Genomic DNA, 19287 nt, shown 5'->3' on the forward strand with positions numbered 1-19287 from the left:
TGAGCGAAATAAGTAAATCAGAGCAAGACAAGTATCATATGATTTCACTGATATGTGGATATTGAGAAACAAGACAGAGGATCATAGGGGAAGGGAGGGAAAAATGAAACAAGATGAAACCGGAGAGGGAGACAAACCATAAGAGACTCTTAATCTCTGGAAAAAAACTGAGGGTTGCTGGAGTTGGGGGGGGTGTGGGAGGGGTGGAGTGGTTGGGTGATGGACATTGGGAAGGGTATGTGTTATGGTGAGGGCTGTAAATTGTGTAAGACTGATGAATCACTGACCTGTACCCCTGAAACAAATAATACATTATATGTTAATAAAAAAATTTTTTTAAATTAATATTCTTCTTTCCCCAAATAGGCTTCCAATCCCTCTCTTCAGCACAGTCTAGCACAGGACTATAGCATATGCTTCATTTATTTCTAGCTTTAGTACCCACAAGTAATTCTATTTTCTCTTTAAAAAGTATTTACATTAGAAATTCTGAGATTTTACAAACGTGGTAATAAAGTAAAAGTAAAGCAGCAAAAATTCATAATGTGTCCTGTAGATCAAATTCTTGTAAAACTACATTTAAATGCAGGCAAATATTTAAAATATTTTAAAAGTATAGATTTTTGAGATAGAAAAATATCTATATTGATTTCTGTGGGAAAAAAAATCAGGCTACAAAGAAATAAAGGTAATATGATTCCATTTTTGTAGAAAGAAAATGTATTGAAAACAAGATGACAATATTACTGACCAACATGTTAGTAGAGATTTAAGCCAGATGGCCGGATTATAGCTAATATTAATTTTCTCCCTTTTGCTTTTCTGTATTTTCTAATTTTTTACAACAAACATATTATTTCTTGTGCAATAAAAATTTGGAGTATAGTGGTGTTGAAAATGGAGAGATAAAATATATAAAGCAGGATGACGTAAACTGTCTTGAAGCAATTGCCTATCACATAAATCTATTTTTTTCTCTTTTATTATTTCCTTTCTTCTCTCTTTTTCCCCCTCTTACTCCTACTTTAGATTGTTTCTTCTTTCTTCCTTTTTTACTTTTTGAATCTCTATCTGCTTTTCCTTCTCTCTTAATTATCTCTTGGGCCTTTTACAGGCCACCTTGGGCATTGACTGGTTCCATCTGAGCAATCTCTGATGTAATGGAACGAAATGGTCTAGGTAAACATATTATTGCCACCACTGGATTGTAGCCTGTCTTTGATGACTTTTTTTTTTAAGGCCTTACAGACCAAAACATATCAAAAAACATACATTTTGTTATATTTAATGACTTTATTTTTAATTATGTAAATCTGCCAATAGTATTGCCTATGTTGCTGGTGATCTCATGGCACAGATTCTATTTTTAACCTGTTTCTACACTAAGACTCTGTTCAAAAGCTTTCAGGTATAGACAATAGATAGTATCTCTAATGCTGGTAATGCTGATCTGATCTTTCCACATGCTCTGGTATTCCCCTTTGGACCACAAGGATTATGATAAAATGTATTCCATTTGGATGGTTTCCTATGTGGATTTGCTGATACTTAGGTTACCTTTGGCTTCCATCACCCCAGGGAACTGAAGGTTGCTGTTTTAAGTCTGGGCATTTATCTTGTAGCACTCCTCTTCACTACATCCTCCTCAAAACAATACAATCAATTACCAGTTTAAAGAAGAGGCCCAAATGGTCTTACTACAGTGCAAAGGAATGCTGGGGCACAAATTCATCTGCAGTAGAAAGCCCGCCAAACTGGGAGTCAAGAGACCTGAATTTGTATCTCAGGTTTTGCTTATTGTGTGACCTTCAGAAGTCACTGAAGCTCCCTGAGCTGAAATTTCTGCATCCACAAAATTGTCCCTTTGCCACTCTGACATTATTAAGTTTGAAATTATTTTGCAGGATTAGTCCAGGAATCAGGCTTCACTTTTTCCTGGTTCACACTTAATTTAACACCCACCCATACCCACCACCACACCCAGGACAAAGCTGTTACTCTCAGCTTCCTTATCGGTTCTGTCTAGGGCCATTACTTCGTCTCTCCCTACAAAGAGAAAAAACAAAAACAAAAACAAAAAAAACCTTCATCCTGATGAAACTAAGTTAATTTACATTCATCTAAAACTCCTTCCTAAAATCTATTTCATTAGCTTTGAACCTCTGGATTTCCCAGAGCATACCTGCCCCATCCTTGTTACAAGGTCATCTTCTCTTAACCTTCTTTGCCAAAATGTCACCCTGTGATTTCTAAGACCACAGTTCTTTATACTCCCACCATGTATTCATCACTTTGCATACCCCGCAAGCAGTATAATCCAGAGCATCCAAGTAGCCAATACTGGGTCCCAACAATCTATGTCTTTTCTCCCTTGTGTCCAGGTAGTCAATCCTATTTCCATCTTCAGCCCCAGACAACCACTAATCTTCTGTCTCTCAGGATTTGCCTATTCTGGACATTTAATATAAATGGAATCATACACTATGTGGTCCTGTGCATCTGGCTTCTTTTACATGCTATTACATTTTTGAGGTGCATCCATATATTAGCATGCATCAATAATTCCTTCTTTTTTCATTACTGACTAGTATTCGATTATATGGATATATCACATTTTGTTTATTCATTCATCAGTTATCTTGATATTTAGATTGTCAATACTTGTTATTGTCTGTCTTTTTTATTATAGCCATTCTAGTGGGTACGAAGTAATGTTTTATTATAGTTTGAATTCACATTTCCCTGATGACAAATGATGTTGAGCATTTCTTATGTGCTTATTATCCTTTGGTATCTCTTCTTTGATAAGATATCTATTCAGCTCTTGCCCATTTTTTAATTAGGCTCTTAGCCTTAAAATTGAGTTGAGCCTCACTGGATCTTAAATTCTTGGATTGAATTTTCCGAAAACAATCTTTAAGATTTTTTTCTTAATGCAATGATGACTTTATTTTAATATTTCCCAATACTTCCCAAGAATCACTTCCTTGCAAAAAGTTGGAAAAGATAAAATGTCATTGAGTAAAATACTTTCTCTTCTAGGGCATTCTTACAGCCAGTTTATTTATTTGGCAATACATTGTCTTCTAGGCTTTCTTTCCCAATTTCTCCTTATTCAAACAGGATAGCTTCATGCCAGTTATCCTATTTGATTTTGTTGTTAGAAAGAGAATATTCATTCTATCAGAAAAACTGGGTGAAGAATTATTAAACAGTGAGCTTCCTGATCCAGAACAACTAGGATCTCAATAACGTGAACCTTGAGCAGGACTTTTGAGTCATTCCAATCAAAAGTGAGTAACTACAACGAATCTTCTTCTCCTTGGTGCCTAATTCAATTTCAGTTATAAGTATTTTTGAAAGTGAGTTAACTCTTTTAAGCCAAAGGAGTATAATTTTACAGCACTTCAAAGTGAACTTTTCATTTGATACCTCAAAATACTGCCATGCCTTTTAATATTTTGCAGTGCAAGGCAACTTCTTGGCCCCAAAGAAATCATGTGCCACAGTGATTTAGGGATTAGAAAGAAAAGAGGCTACTACAGTTCCAATCCTGCCTTCTGATTTACTATGTGTACATCCACGGTGTGGCCTGTGGGTTCATGTTATTATGGTATGCATCCCAAATGTCATCCTAATTCTAATAAAAGAGCCCTGGCTTTGACAGTGTTCTATATGTTCACCTTGTATTGGAACAGGCTGCTGACAATTCTTTGAATTTACCTTAGGGTAAAACTCTTCACCTTCCCCCATCATCTCATCAGTTAAGTCGCTGTGATCTGCTGTCACAGCCCACCATTCAGGTAAGTATTTTTAGCTAAATCATCACAATAATAGGTATTTGCAAGGATATTTTTAGATCAGATGCTACCACATACACCTGCAGCATAGAGGGAAGACTTGCCTATCAAACTCTCCTAAGTCATAGAGAATAAATACCCTAAGTTACTGAGATGAAATGTCCTTTAAAAATAGAAGAGTCTTCATCATACAAAGAGGAAACACTTTAGGAATGCTGACAATCTAGAGATCCAGGAACCTCCTTAGTCTCATTGGCCCTATGTCACTGATCCAAATCTTATTTGGTTTTAGCTTTTAGTTTAATTTGGCTGAGAACTCTTATTGTTTGAAAGTGATATTATATTAACTGTAAGTTGGTTATAGGGTATTTTTAGTTTATTCCCTATTATTTTGTATATGAAATATATTTGGAGTTTGATGTATTCTGAAGATTCAATATTATCCCAAATTTGTTCAAATATAAAAAACATATGAATACATTTAAGGATTAAGTATTAAGCCCGGGGAAAATATATATAAAAATATTAACAGTAGCTACCTCTGGGTAATTTTCTGAGAAATATTTTCATCATATATACTTTTTTATATGTTCATCTTATATACTTCCTCATATATACTTTCTCATATATCTATATACTTTCTTAGAATTTAAAATAGAGGATTTTTTTTAATGCTGCACATACTAATTATACCTTCTCATTCACAACATTTCTTAAAATTATACTGACTGGCAGAATACAATGAACGGGCATTCTGAAACTTAGGGAGACTATCTCTTTGAAATACTATTTTGATATATCCTCTCATTCAACAGCCATCAATTTGTACCCACTATGTGCCAAAGATTGTTCATATCAGAAATATAAACATGAAAGTCATGGTTCCTATTTGCAATGAGCTCATTTTCATGTCAGGATTGTATCATGCCCTAGAAGTAGGCCCATAGTTTGCATCTTCTAACAAAGAGCAAATAAGTTTTTCAATCTCTATTATTCTATAATAGCTTCGTCATTTGCAATTTCTCATTTTAAACATGACAAGCATAGACAGCTAGGTAGGTAGGTAAGTGGGTATGTGGGTAGATAAATACATAGATAAACTGCTGAAGAATGACAAATTTGAATGGGCAATAATTTCTTCTTAATCAAGTTAACCAACTAACTTGCTCAAATTACTTTTGTGTAGGATTTTTCAGACTTACATTCTGAATGTTAGAGCACTTTGAATCAACTCATTTTTCTCTTCTATTGTCAATTTTGTAGTCTTGCGGCTTTGTTTTTTACAGTCTTTAGGTTAGTGCCATACCACCAAATGACATACAGACTGTTCCAAGACTGAGTGAAGTCTTGTTTTAACTGGCATATAACTGTTTTTATTTGGGTTTCTGTGGAATTTGGAAGTCTGCAACTCATCCAAAATAAGGGCATTCCACAAATTCCATTTCTTAAAAGCCATCCCTCCTTCATATAGTGTTTCCATTTCCTTCAATGTAACTAAACTTTTAGCAGGAACATTCCCAAAAAAGTGAGAAATGAAGGTTTTTTGGTTTTTTTTTTTTTTTGAGAAAGGGAGGTGTTTTAAGATAAGCAAAGCAGAATTCTTACTCAGCAAATCCTTTTGGTAGTATATTAATAGTAGCAAAAGGAGGACCAGTAGTAATAGTAGTATAGAAAAATAATTATAATATAGTTAAACACTTAAAGCACCAACCCTTTTAAACACATCTAGAAAATCCAAGAGTTAAAAATGTCATTTTGTACATGTATTAGTTGATTCAATACAAATAATAGGCACAATTCTTTAACAATGTGTGTTTTTCTCAAATCATTTAAATAAAAATGTTTTCCTGGGTTGCCAAATTTTTAGCCTAAAAATCTTAGTTTTTCTTTTAAATGCAAAAGTTTATTTGGACTCCAACAACTTCAAATGCAAAGAGAAACATGAACAGAATTTGCTATGGGAAGGAGGCCTTAAGTAAGACCTTGGCTATTATCCCACGTAAGATTACCCCTGTGGCATCTTGTTTCCTGAGAAATAAAGCGTAAGGCAGCTCCCCACATACATGGGTCAGTCTCTTTTGATGTGCGGTAAAACTCATTAAAGTTAATGGGGATGAGGCGCATACATCAAGGCGAGCATGGAACCCACAGAATATAATAGCAGAGGAGACTCTGAGAACATTCTGACTGTGAATGAGCAGTTGGTTTGTTGAATTGTAATAAGGGCTGTGTTCCGGGTCCTCATTTCATCTGGGAAAGGCTTGGCATATTTTCTCAAACCCTGCCTTTGTGCAGACTCATGGCAGAGTGTTTTGTTCTAGGGATGTGCTGCTCACGTCTACTCGCAGAGCACAATTCAATACAAATACTTTAGAGTGTGCTACTTTGTGGGAAATAGGCTCCATAAGAGTTGAAGTAACTTGGATTCTTTTGCTTGAGAAAAGGAAAACTACTCTGAAGCATATAAAGAATGCAGTGAAGAGTGAACAAAAGGAAATGAGCTTACACGGCCATAAGGTTAAAAAGAAGAAAGACCTGACAGTGCTGATTGTCAAAATTAGGTACCCATAGGGTTTTGCAGGTTTCTCTAGAGATGTTTAAAAACCAGAGAGAGGGGGGGTGCCTGGGTGGCTCAGTTGGTTGACTTTCTGACTCTTGGTTTTGACTCAGGTCATGATCTCATGGGTTGTGGGATCAAGCCCTGCGTTGGGCTCCACGCTCAGCGGAGAGTCTGCTTGGGGATTCTCTCTCTCCCTCTCCCTGCCCCCACTCACATGCACTCTCTCTCTCTCTCTCTCAAGTAAATAAATGAATCTTTAAAAACAAAACAACAGAGAGAGTCAGGGGTGCCACTGGTAAGTCAGGATGAAGTGCTAGGTAGATATTCCTATGATAGTACTCTTCTCAAGGGAAAAATGCCATTAAAATAAAATGTTCCATGTATCTTAACATATGTGTAAAACAAGGAGATTACCTTTCATTTGACATGAGCGTATAGTAACTAATGCCCCAGTGGCATGGGGTACATACCAGTATCAGAGTTACTATTGTCTTCTATTGTTTCATCAGTCTCAGACTCATGTTTTCATCAATACTACTGGTCCTCTGCTCCCTCAGTTCGTATTAATAATAGTAACAAATAAAGAAATCATTATCCCTTTCCAATTTTTGTGACATTTTGAATCATTACAAGTTTTAATAGAGAGGAGAAGGGATATTGTGTCGTGGTTCCCAAACTTCATATTCACTTCAAAAATTTTCAATGATTTCCACGTGATATTTTGTATTTTGAGAATCTGTTGATGAGACAAATACAAAATGACAACCAAAAAAAACTACCATCAATTTTTTTATCATTTTTTGAAAAGATTTTATTTATTTATTTGACAGAGAGAGACAAAGCGAGAGAGGGAACACAAGCAGTGGGAGTGGGAGAGGGAGAAGCAGGCTTCCCACAGAGCGGGGAGCCCCATGCGGAGCTCGATCCCAGGACCCTGGGATCATGACCTGAGCCAAAGGCAGACGCCTAACGACTGAGCCACCCAGGTGCCCTTTATCATTTTTTTAAATGAATGTATTTTGTTAATCCCAGTGGCATATATACCTTTGAAAAATTGTACCTATGGGACACTATGTGTTAAGTTTCCAGACAGTGTTTGGCATACATATTCAAAGGCCTCTAAGAGAAATAACTACCCAACCCTAGCCAAGGAGATCTGGATCTGCACTACTTCCCTGAACACATGAGTAAATGTCTTCTCTTTTTTGAACCTTAATTTTCTTATCCATAAAATAAGGATGTTGGACTAGCTGCTCTTTAAGAATCCTTTGAGCTCTAAAACTTCCTTGATTATATCAGGTCCTTTATTTAACAACCATATGCAACTGGATTTAAATGTCACACGTGGATGTAAATGTCAATGTGTGGCACTATTAATATGCTTTTCATGCTAGGGAAGTTGTTCTTATAAAAAATTTATCAATATTCCTGTGTTTATGTTTAGTGAACCCATTATAAATATCCAGCTTGCCTATTCTTAAATACTGCTTTATTTGTCATATTTCATTTAGTCAATAGATCTTCAAAACTAGGTTTCAACATGTTTATCCTTATATTATAGATGGAAACAATGAAGTCCGTCCAAAGAATCACGTAGTAAGTCAATGACATAGTTTACAATGGAGGTGTCATTAGGAGATTATTTCTGCAAAGAATGCAAAAAGAATCTGTTTATGCTCTCTTCACAGTAATGAGTAAGTTTTTGAAATAATCACTGTAGGTGATTTTCTTCACCAAAATTATCACTGTCTTAATTACTGATGACTATTAACTCAGTATTTTTCTAGTTTATGCTATTTGATTGGAATTGATTAAAAGATTATAATGCAGCTATATCTGGGTTTATATGGTTCTCAAATGTTGAAGCTAAACTCTCCCTTAAAATAATTAATATTATTGCTTCTGTAAATAGCATTTTCAGGAAAATTTTGAGAGTGAATGAGTTAGTGGAATTCTATTAGGAGCTGTCCTTAGTAAATTTCAATAAATACACTTTTAAATTTTAAAATATCAAGTCACATTTTTTTTAAAGATTTTTATTTATTTATTTGACAGAGAGAGAGACAGCAAGAGCAGGAACACAAGCAGGGGGAGTGGGAGAGGGAGAAGCAGGCTTCCTGCCAGGCAGGGAGCCCGATGTGGGACTCGATCCCAGGACACTGGGATCATGACCTGAGCTGAAGGCAGACGCTTAACGACTGAGCCACCCAGGCGCCCTATCAAGTCACATTTTTAAATATATTTTTTACAGATTTTATTTATTTATTTGCCAGAGACAGAGAGAGAACTCGAGCACAAGCAGGGGGAGTGGCAGGCAGAGGGAGAAGTAGACTCCCCGCTGAGCAAGGAGCCCCATGTGGGACTCGATCCCAGGACCCTGGGATCGTGACCCAAGCCCAAGACAGACACTTAACTGACTGAGCCACTCAGGCATCCCCCCCAACTTTTTAAAATATATATATTTTTTCAAGTCACATTTTAATGTTTATATACCTATTCGATATGTTTACTTTTCTTCAGTAATATGATTCTAGTGTTATTTTTAGTGTTTATTTTACACTTCTATGTTTTTCCTGAAGTAAGTTTATATACAAAATGAATACACCCTTATATACAAGCATGCACATATAAGTGTCATGCACATATCTCTTCCTCTTCTTGATCACCTAGAACTCTCAGTGGATATTTTAGGTAGCCATAGGAATAACTTTTATTTGTAATTGCACCATCATTTTAAAGCCTCATTACTGGAAAACATTTTGTTTTAGAATACTGGAAGTCTAAAAATAAAGAGATTTCTCCTTCAAAAAACTTGGGGTAGCCAATGTTTTAAGCACAACTGAGAACCTAATGGACTTGGAAGAAGAGTAGCTTTCAATTTGGAGCAAGAGAACTCTGTCCAGAACAAACCAGTACCAGTCTAACAAGGGTTTACTATGTTTACATTTCACCCAGGTATAAAAAATTCTGAGTAAGAATCTAAGAGGTCACATCAAGACAAACATGATAAAGAGACAGAGGTTTAGCTGTCAGTGGAAAGGAGGAAAGTAGAGCCTAAATCACAAGGAACTAAAACCCAGAAAACTTCTGTAGAGCCAGGGAGTGTAGCCCTGAGACTTCTGTCAGCTCTACTCTTCCTTCTTTTTATCCTCCTCATCCTGAATGGAGTAGAATGACAGGGCTACATGGCAGGCCCCTGAAGGGGTTGGCCACATTCAGAGTCACTCTGCTGTGTGGATTTGGATGCATTCAGGGAAATTGACTCTGCAAGCTGGAGCCAGCTTTGCACTCTTGATTCAGCACTTGCGAATTCAAGGCTGCTGAGCAGTCTCTTCATAAAACTTGCCCAGGATTGCTTGGCAGGGTAAAGATCTTCCTCAAAAATACACTGATTAAGGAATGGTTCCATACAGTCTGGAAAGTGCTGCATGAGATAAATAAGGGCAAAAGGGTGGGGCACCTGGATGGCTCAGAAACTCATGAGGGTGGGGCACCTGGATAGCTCAGTCGGGTAAGTGGCTGCCTTCTGCTCATGTTGCTCAGGTCGTGATCCCAGGGCCCTGGGATGGAGCCCTGGGTAGGGCTCCCTGCTCAGTGGGGAGTCTGCTTCTCCCTCTCCTTCTGCCCTGTTCCTGCCCCTCCCCCTGCTCAAGCTCTCTCTCGATATCTCTCTAAGTAAATAAAATCTTAAAAAAAAAAGAAAGAAAGAAACTCACAAAGGTTTTTAAAAATAGGCTCTTGATTGGCCCCTGCATGATGGTAGGACACAATCTAGACACAGACAAAAAGTTGAGAGACACGACTATAGTTTCAAGCCTAAAAAAAAGTTCAGAAATTAATTTCAGCTTTACATAATCACACAGGAAGCAATTAAATGAAACAAGACCAAATGCTTGTTCAGAAATTAATTTCTATGCTAATCTTGAACCCTAAATTTTTGCTAATCCTGTTTCAGTTTAGTCACTTTTACAAAAGCACACACCATGTTTACCAAACACCACTGTTTAGCAGTTTTCACAACATATTTTGTTTTGATACAGGTCTTGTCATTCTTGCCCTCAACTTACAAATTAAAAAAAAAAAAAAGGCAATCAAACCTAAACACAATCACACACAAATTTTGGAATATTTCTTGGTACAAATGCCCCTGAAAATTAAAATTTTTATAAATTAGTTTGGCCCAGTCCAAATGATCAGAGGTCTCTACAACAAACCTCTGGAATCACTTCCATTGGCTAAGTAATAATCCAGGAGATTACCAAATGATGAATGGACAAATGCTGTCATGATGGCTTTTGACACATTAATGAACGCCAAATCATGTAGTAGTCATTTTCCAAAGTAAGTGGTTATCACCCCTACACAAAGACTTTAAAGATTCTAAGTAAGATGATTATTGCTTTAACATGGACTGAAGAAACTTGAGAGGGACCGCTAACCCATCTTTCTTCCTCTAGATCGAAATACATTTATGACATCTAAGGACAGACTATTTTCCCAATTGGTTTATTCAGTCAGTTCATTCATTCACTCATAAACGTTTATTGAGTGCTGGATATTATGTTTGGTACTAGAGATATGAAGAAAAAAACAAATCCCCTATCCTCACTTTAATAGGGGAGACAAACAGAACCCTCTCAAATTATAGTGATAAGCATGATAGAAGAATGTTATACCCTGGGAGTGAGGATGTAGCAAGGAAGGCTTTCAACCAGAGCTTGAAAGAGGAGAAGGAGCTGCAGTGATGGGTAGAGTCAGAAAGGACCAAGGAATGGGCACATGTGCAAAGGGCATAGAGAGGGAAGAGTTTGATTTGATCATTCCATTCTCATCAACCATCTTTTCTTAATTACAAAAAAAGGTGAAAGAAACTCAATAGGAATCTTTTGGAAAGACAGATGACGTGTGTTTACACTAGATTACAGCTCAGAATTTTATTGCTTCAGGGCAAGAGAAAGGAATCAATGGCCAAAGACTCCTTTTCCACTTAAAAGTTTCTGATTTTTGAAGCTGCAACACAAACTTAACAATAAAGTGGTAAGAAAGGTCAACTTTTGCTTGTGACTATAGTAGTCAGTATAGGTATGGAAGGGAATTGGGAGAAAACAGGAGGGAGTCCAAGAGGCATCATCAAACAACCCATAAAAACCATCATCCAATATAGCCCTAGCTCCTCAATCCTCTTTAAACATTATTCATAACCTCCCGTTTGAGAGGCTGTGATATATCCCCATTCGTAGAAATCTCCATTACCTTTTTAAAAGTTTGCTCAAAACATGACCCATATAACTGTAGCCTACATTCCTCATTTTTAACACTTAAAAATTCAGAATTCTTAGGTGCTTCCCTTTCTTCAATTCAAGGGAAATAATGGAAACATTCGGGTCATCACAAAGACAGAAATAAAACAAAACAGAAAATGTACATTAAATTTAGCAGAAATCATTTTTTTTTAATTTTTTTTATTTATTTATTTGAGAGAGAGAATGAGATAGAGAGAGCATGAGAGGGGGAGGGTCAGAGGGAGAAGCAGACTCCCTGCCGAGCAGGGAGCCCGATGCGGGACTCGATCCCGGGACTCCAGGATCATGACCTGAGCCAAAGGCAGTTGCTTAACCAACTGAGCCACCCAGGCGCCCTAGCAGAAATCATTTTGTAGGGCTTCAGTAGAACTGGACTGCAATTGTCTAATACGCTAAGAAGCACTTCATCCCATATTTGTCTGCCCCACCCCTCAAATCTATGACGTGAGATAATTTTTTTTACGTGACTACCCATTTAAATAGTTAAAATCTCCCTAGATGTGGCACATGATAAAATCAATATAAAACTTAAGCTGAGGGTCACCTGGGTGGCTCAGCTGGCTAAGCATCTGCCTTCGGCTCAGGTCATGATCTCAGGGTCCTGGGATCAAGCCCTGCATAGGGCTCCCTGCTCAGTGGGGAGTCTGCTTCTCCCCCTCCCTTGCTCCCTCCTCACCCCCGCTTGTGCACCCTCTCTCTCTCTCTCTGCCTCAAATAAATAAATACAATCTTTTAAAAAAACTAAAACTGGATTCAACTTTAAAATGAATCTTGTTACAGTGAAAACCCAAATATCACATCATTAAACTCCCTCATTAAATTAACATTAGTGGCACAGTCTTTCCTTTCCCCCCTTGTTTAAGAAACTAAATCTTCTTTGTGTTGACATCTCAATATATTTGAAGGATCAGTTAAAGGGTAGAATTCCAACCTCCTATAAAACAGAGAAGAATAAAAAATAGCAATGGTTACTAACTGTTGTAATAGATTGCTCTCAGTGGCAATCAAAAGAGAGTGTGCTCTTTAACAGGGCAATTCTACTTCTAGGACTTGTCTATGGAGAGATAAATAGACAAGAATGTCCATGGCTGTATTATTTATATTATAAAAAAGGGAAAACAAACTTATTCTGATTAAAAGAGGAATGGATAAATCAATTATGTTAGAACAATGGTATGGAATACTATGCAACCATTAGAAAGAATGAGATCTATTTACATGTACTAACATGAAAAGATCTCCAAGACAAATTAAGTGAAAAAAGCATGTTACTTAATAAAGCATATGTATATAGCTGGATCCCATTCATGTGCAAAAGTGTATGTGTATGTACAGTACCTGTATCTATACATTTGATACATAGGAAAAGTTGGGAAGGATGCCCATCTGTGGAGGAAAGCAGAGAGAATGAGTGGAAAGGGAGTAAGGAGATGGCAAAGAGGAATTTGTTACTTATGCTTTTCTGTTGTTGACACTGGTATGATTAAAACTTTTTTAAAAATTAAAAAGAGAACAGTATTTACTAACTGCTAACCAAGAGAAAAGAACAGCAATGCAACAAAAAGCCTAAAGTGAAGAAAGTTAAGAGCCCCAGTACACATCAGAGAAAGGGTACTAGAAGTCTATTTGAGCAGACTGAAAACTATCTTGGTAGCGGCTTCTTGTTCTTTTCTTGATATCAGATAAGGTATTTTCAAACAGTGAATTATGTAACCCCAAAGCATAACATCTCTGATTGGTATGCACTGTGACTATATACCGTACAGATTGTATAATTTCGTAATATGTGTCAAGCATGTCACTAAAAAGGCATGAAACATATGCTTTTTATCTGTGATAAATCACCTTGACTAGGTCACAGAACGAGTAGATTGCAGACTGCAGGGTTTTCTAAGTGCCACATAAGAGCCCTGAAACATGGTGACGCTCCTCATTTTGCTGGCATAAATGACACATGCCATCAAAATCACAACCCCATCTCAAATTCGTCACATTTTTGACAAGCAATTTTCATTCAGTAATGTTTGTTCATATGAAATGCCATAAAACAAAAGGAGATATATATCAGTCTTTTTCATTTCAAAAGTATCAAAGAGTATTCAACTATACTCTTTATAAAGCTGGTAATTTAGAGTTATTAGAATTAATAGGGTAAAACATAAATACTTAAAACACAATAACTTGAATAACTATACAGGGATTTTTGTCCCATGGTACTCATGGCATTTAGTTCCTTTCTCTTCCCTTTCTTCTTGCTTTTCTCCTCCCATCCTTTCTTCCTGCCTTCCATAATTATGTATTAAACACCTGTAAGGGGTCAGTGTGTTGGGTGTTAAGGATCCAAAGAGAAGTATGACATAATTCCTGCCTTGCTTGGGTTTATAGTAGAGTAAGGTAGACCCATATGCAAACAGGACAATCTGAATAAAAACATGGTGTTGTAAACAAAATCCTGATGAGAAAGAACTAACACTTACTGGGTGTCTACTACACGCAAAGCACCATATTAGATGTTTTATATACATTTTTCATTTAACCTTCAAATTTAATCATACTTTCACATAAGTATTTATACCTTCTCTTTTGCAAATGAGGAACTCAAATTGCAGAAAAAATAGTGTTAAAAAATTTCAAAGCATCTGAGAAATAATCAGCAGTGCTATGAATGGTGAATTATAAACTTGGCTGGATTAATTGATTTGTCAATACCTGCTCCTGCACCAGAACTCAAAAATCTTGCTACCCACTGCCAAAGCTCAACTTTTAAGTGAACAGAAAGAAGTGGGCTAAAATAGATCATTGCAGTAAAACACAGTGTTCAGGGGCGCCTGGGTGGCTCAGTCGTTAAGCGTCTGCCTTCAGCTCGGGTCATGATCCCAGGGTCCTGGGATCGAGCCCCGCATTGGGCTCCCTGCTTGGCAGGAAGCCTGCTTCTCCCTCTCCCACTCCCCCTGCTTGTGTTCCTGCTGTCGCTATCTCTGTCTCTGTCAAATAGATAAATAAAATCTTTAAAAAAAAAAAAAAACACAGTGTTCATTTTTAATAATTGGGTATTGAATTTTAAGTAGATGACAATAGTATTATTTGATTAACAATTAATTAGAAAAGAATTGATAATTGGGCAAGTGAATTTTCCTGGAAATAAAAGTGTTGACACTATATACAGAAATGGAAGATTCTAGAACTGCTATTGAATGGCCTATCTGACTTCCATTTTACCAAGTTTCTTTAATTTCAGTTTATTTGTATTCTTAAAATAGGAGATAATTTTTCTTCTCTTTTTGGGGACAGTATTGGCTCAGTTTCTATAGCTAAGAAATACCTAGAAGACTTTAGGCTGTGTCATTTTTTTTTTTTAAGATTTTATTTATTTGACGGAGAGAGCAAGAGAGCACAAGCTGGGGGAACAGTAGAGGGTGAGGGAGAAGCAGGTCCCCCACCAAGCAGGGAGCCCAATGCGGGGCTCGATCCCAGGACCCTGGGATCATGACCTGAACCGAAGGCAGACGCTTAACCATCTGAGCCACCCGGGCACCCCAAGGCTGTGTCATTTTTATATATTACATCTAGTAAACTTTTTTGGGAGAGGAGAGAGCATGCATTTTATAGCTGGAGTTTGAAACTGAAGGTTTCAGGATACAAGAATATTAACTAAAGTATGAAAGAAAAGACAGTTAATGAGCCTTCTTCATAAATACAGTTTAACATTGTTTTCTTTGTTAATGGATGAATGGTAGCTTGTTTCCTTCTTTTCTTCTAACAAACATACATTAAATACCTACTATGTTTCAGGCTTTGTTTTAGGTAGTGGGGATATAAAAATGAAGTGGCTCACAGTCTAACAAAGACAAAGACCATGTTCCAGGCACTGTATTCTGTTCTTTACATAGATTATCTCATTTAATATCTGAAATAACTCCATCAGTTGGCACTAATATCATCTCCATTTTGCAAATGAAGACAACAAGGCTAATAGAGGTTATACTTGCCCGAAGTCACACAACCAGAAAGTGGCATTGTTATGTGTCTTTGATTTTTAATTACTACATGACATTGTTATAATAAAGATATAAACAAAGAGCTATGGGAGCCAGGAAGGCATAAAGGGAAGTGACTGATATGGCTTCAGGCAGTCCAGAGATGATTTATAGAGGAGATATCATGTGAACTTTACCTTGAAAGAAGGAATAGTGGATATTTCCTAGGTGGAGAAGAATGCATTCTAGAAGGGCATTCTAGGCTGGAAAAAAAACAAAAACAAAAACAAGATATGCAAAGGCACGGAGGTGTAAAAGGGCATGGCAAGGTTGAAGAAACAGATCAGGATCAGCAAGAAGTGAGTCAACAGACCTAGAGCTAGAGAGGAAGTTTCACACGCTTGAACAAGGAGCTTAGGCTTTATCCTGGAGGCAGCAGAAAGCTAAGAAGGGAGTGGAATAAAAAATTGTGTGTGTGTGTGTTTAAGATAATGCTTTTGTCATAGAGTGGGCTGGAGTACAATGTCTACCTGTAACTGCAACAGTGTATGGGAGAAAGAATGGGCTGCCCTGAGGCTTGTACGTGATTTATAAAAAGAAATATGTATTTGTTCTATGTCCCCAGGCCCTGACACAGGGCTCCTAAAACCTCTGTAAATTCCTGAGTGACAAGAGCACTGAGAGCATCTTTTGTTCTAATGAGGTGACTCTGGGTGGGCTCCTAGATGGCTCCTGGTTAGGGGCTGCTTACCAGAAAGACTAAGCCAGGATTAGAAGCTTAGAAGTTAGGGCACCTGGGTGGCTCAGTCGGTTAAGCCTCTGCCTTCGGCTCAGGTCATGATTCCAGGTCCTGGGATTGAGCCCCACATTGGGCCCTCTGCTCCACGGGGAGCCTGCTTCTCCCTCTCCCTCTGCCTGATGCTCCCCTTGCTTGTACTCTCTCTCTCAAATAAATAAATAAAGTCTTTTAAAAAAAAAAGAAGCTTGGAAGTTTCAGCCCTCCCCACCCCCACTTCTCTAGAGAGGGGAGAGATGTGGGAAATGGAGTTAATATTTGATCATGCCTGTATGAGGAAACCTCCACACAATCCCAATAGTATGGGGTTCAGATAGCTTCCAGGATGGTGAACATATCCACATCAGGAGGGTGATGCACCCCATGTCCACAGTGACAGAAACTCCTGAATTTGGGATCCTCTCAGACTTCACCCTAAGTATCTCTTCAGCTGGCTGTTCATCTGTATCCTTTATTTTTTTTAAAGATTTTATTTATTTATTTTATTTGAGAGAGAGGGAGAGAGAGAGCTGGGGGAGGGGCAGATGGAGAGGGAGAGAATCCCAAGCAGACTCTGAGCTGAGGGCACGACCCCAAGATCATGACCCAAGCCAAAACCAAGAGTTGGGCACCTAACCCCTGAGCCACCCAAGTGCCCTGTTTATCCGTATCCTTTATCATATCCTTTAATAAAGTGGTAAATATAAGAGCTTCCCTGAGTTCTGTGAGCTGCTCTAGCAAATTAATTGAACCCGAGGAGGGGGTAGTGGGAAGCTCCAACTTGAAAACAAGTCAGACAGAAGTTTTGGGTAACCTGGGAGACCTACTACTTGAGACTGGTATCTGAAGTGGGAGCTGTCTTGTGGGAGTTATCCCTTAACCTGTGGGATCTAAATATTGTCTCCAAGTAGACTGTGTCAGAACTGAGTTAAATTACAGGACACCCAGCTGATGTCCCAGAGAATTGCTCGTTGTAGGGAAAAAAACCCAAACATTTGGTGACCAGAGTATCAGAAGTGAAGTGTTCTGTGTGAAAATAAAGGAGAAAGACACAAAAGGAACAACTGATTTTTTTCCTTAATTTCCTCTAGTTCTGGGCTGTGCAGGTATTCAAACTGTCTATACTGTGCAGGATGCTGAGGGGGGTTAACGAGACCAGGTAATAAGAGAAGTATATGCCATGTTAATGTGCTATGCATTTTTACGTATATTAACCACTTGATCCTTACAACAATCCTCAGAAGTTATTTCCTTCTTTATTTTGTGGAGAATTCTGGTTGCTAAGAAAGTTATCAAAGGTCATACAGATGATCACTGGCAGAGGTGGAATTCACACCACTCAGGTTTGTCTTCCTCCAAAGCCCATGGCCCTTCAAAGAGGACACACTCGAGGACTCTACAATTTATTTAATGGTTCCATTCATTCAGTTTGCCTTCACTGAATTTAAATAAAGTGCCTTCAAGAGCCAAAGTGTTAAAGCAGCAGCGAGAACAAAATAAGGGTCACATAGCAAATCTATAAAATACAGGCCTAGTTGGGGCTCTTTTTAAAAGCATGCTCTATACTTCACCTTTGTTGGCATACTGCCATTCTCCTAAAAGGGAATTTTCTAAAGATGCATGTGTCATTTGCATTTGTGGTTTTGGAAACTTCCCAGAAAACTATGATCGGAATAAAAGGATGTGGTATTAAGGTAAAAATGACACTTAGCTTTACCTAGCAACCCAACTTCCAGAATTGAGGTTATTACTAAAATGACTTTGAGTAGGCTTTAGGCATTTAGATGTACACACACACACACACACACACACACACACACACACAGAGTATCTTTTTAGAAAACCCAGACTTGCCTGCTGCCCTTAGGCCCTGTTTATAACATCACATTCCAGTGACTAAATGGCCTTGCTATCATATAATATCAAAATGTGATATAAAATATTTACACTGTTGTGGCAAAGTGCCATTAGACTTGTTCTATCATTCATCAAGTTTTACAAACAGATTGGAAAAGATAATCCACATGGTGCAAGGGCTATATAAATGTTAGTTGCTACTGCTGTTGTTATCCATCATCATTTTTGTTATTTTCCCAACCCAACCAGTCACCAGCATTAGTACTATCAGGAATAGACCCTAAAACTATTTGGAGGGTCTACCAGTAGTAGGACTCTCATATGCCTTTGACCAAAGAAGTATCTTCTTTTATCTGAAAAAGGTACTCTTCAGATAATCAGGTTGACTCAACCAACCCATCATCCTCTTACCAGTTCCCTCTCCCATTTCCCCCCTTCTTCTTTCTTTTCTTCAACAAACATTTATTAACTCTCATAATTAATTCATCCATTTATTCAACAAATATATACTGAGTGCCTACTCTATGCCAGACCTGGTTTCAGGTGTGGGATTAGAGCAGTGGATAAAGGAGACAAAAATACCTGCCCACCAGAAGATGCCATGGTAGTGGTTCCATCAGGCCACACATCTCAACCAGATCATCTGTCAGCCAGGGTTCAATATCAGATGTCCTGTCAGGACCCAAGCCCGGCAATGGGTAAGGAATGGGGAGACAAGGGCCCCTGAGTGGCTCAGTCGGTTAAGCGTCTGCCTTCGGCTCGGGTCATGATCTCAGGGTCCTGGGATCGAGTCCCACATCGGGCTCCCTGCTCAGTGGGCAGTCTGCTTCTCCCGCTCCTTCCCGCTTGTACTCTCTCTCACTATCTCTGTCTTTCTCAAATAAGTAAGTAAATTATATATATATAAAAGAATGGGGAGACGAAAACACCAGGTCTCCAGACAGTTGACACTCCTCCCTCCCCCCACCCTGCCCCTCACCCCTCTCTCCTGCTGGAGTCTGACTACATACCAACA

The 19287-nt window shown here is 38.1% G+C and overlaps 1 long non-coding RNA gene across 1 annotated transcript in view; it reads right to left on the minus strand.

Annotated features, from left to right (window-relative positions):
* LOC145723458 (uncharacterized) overlaps positions 1–19287 on the minus strand; it is a 31316-nt gene that overhangs the window by 5086 nt on the left and 6943 nt on the right. The gene's annotated exons all lie outside the window — the stretch shown is intronic.

The sequence above is a fragment of the Leptonychotes weddellii genome, chromosome 9, assembly GCF_054177405.1.
Source record: "Leptonychotes weddellii isolate Sample4059 chromosome 9, ASM5417740v2, whole genome shotgun sequence".
Taxonomy (NCBI): domain Eukaryota; kingdom Metazoa; phylum Chordata; class Mammalia; order Carnivora; family Phocidae; genus Leptonychotes; species Leptonychotes weddellii.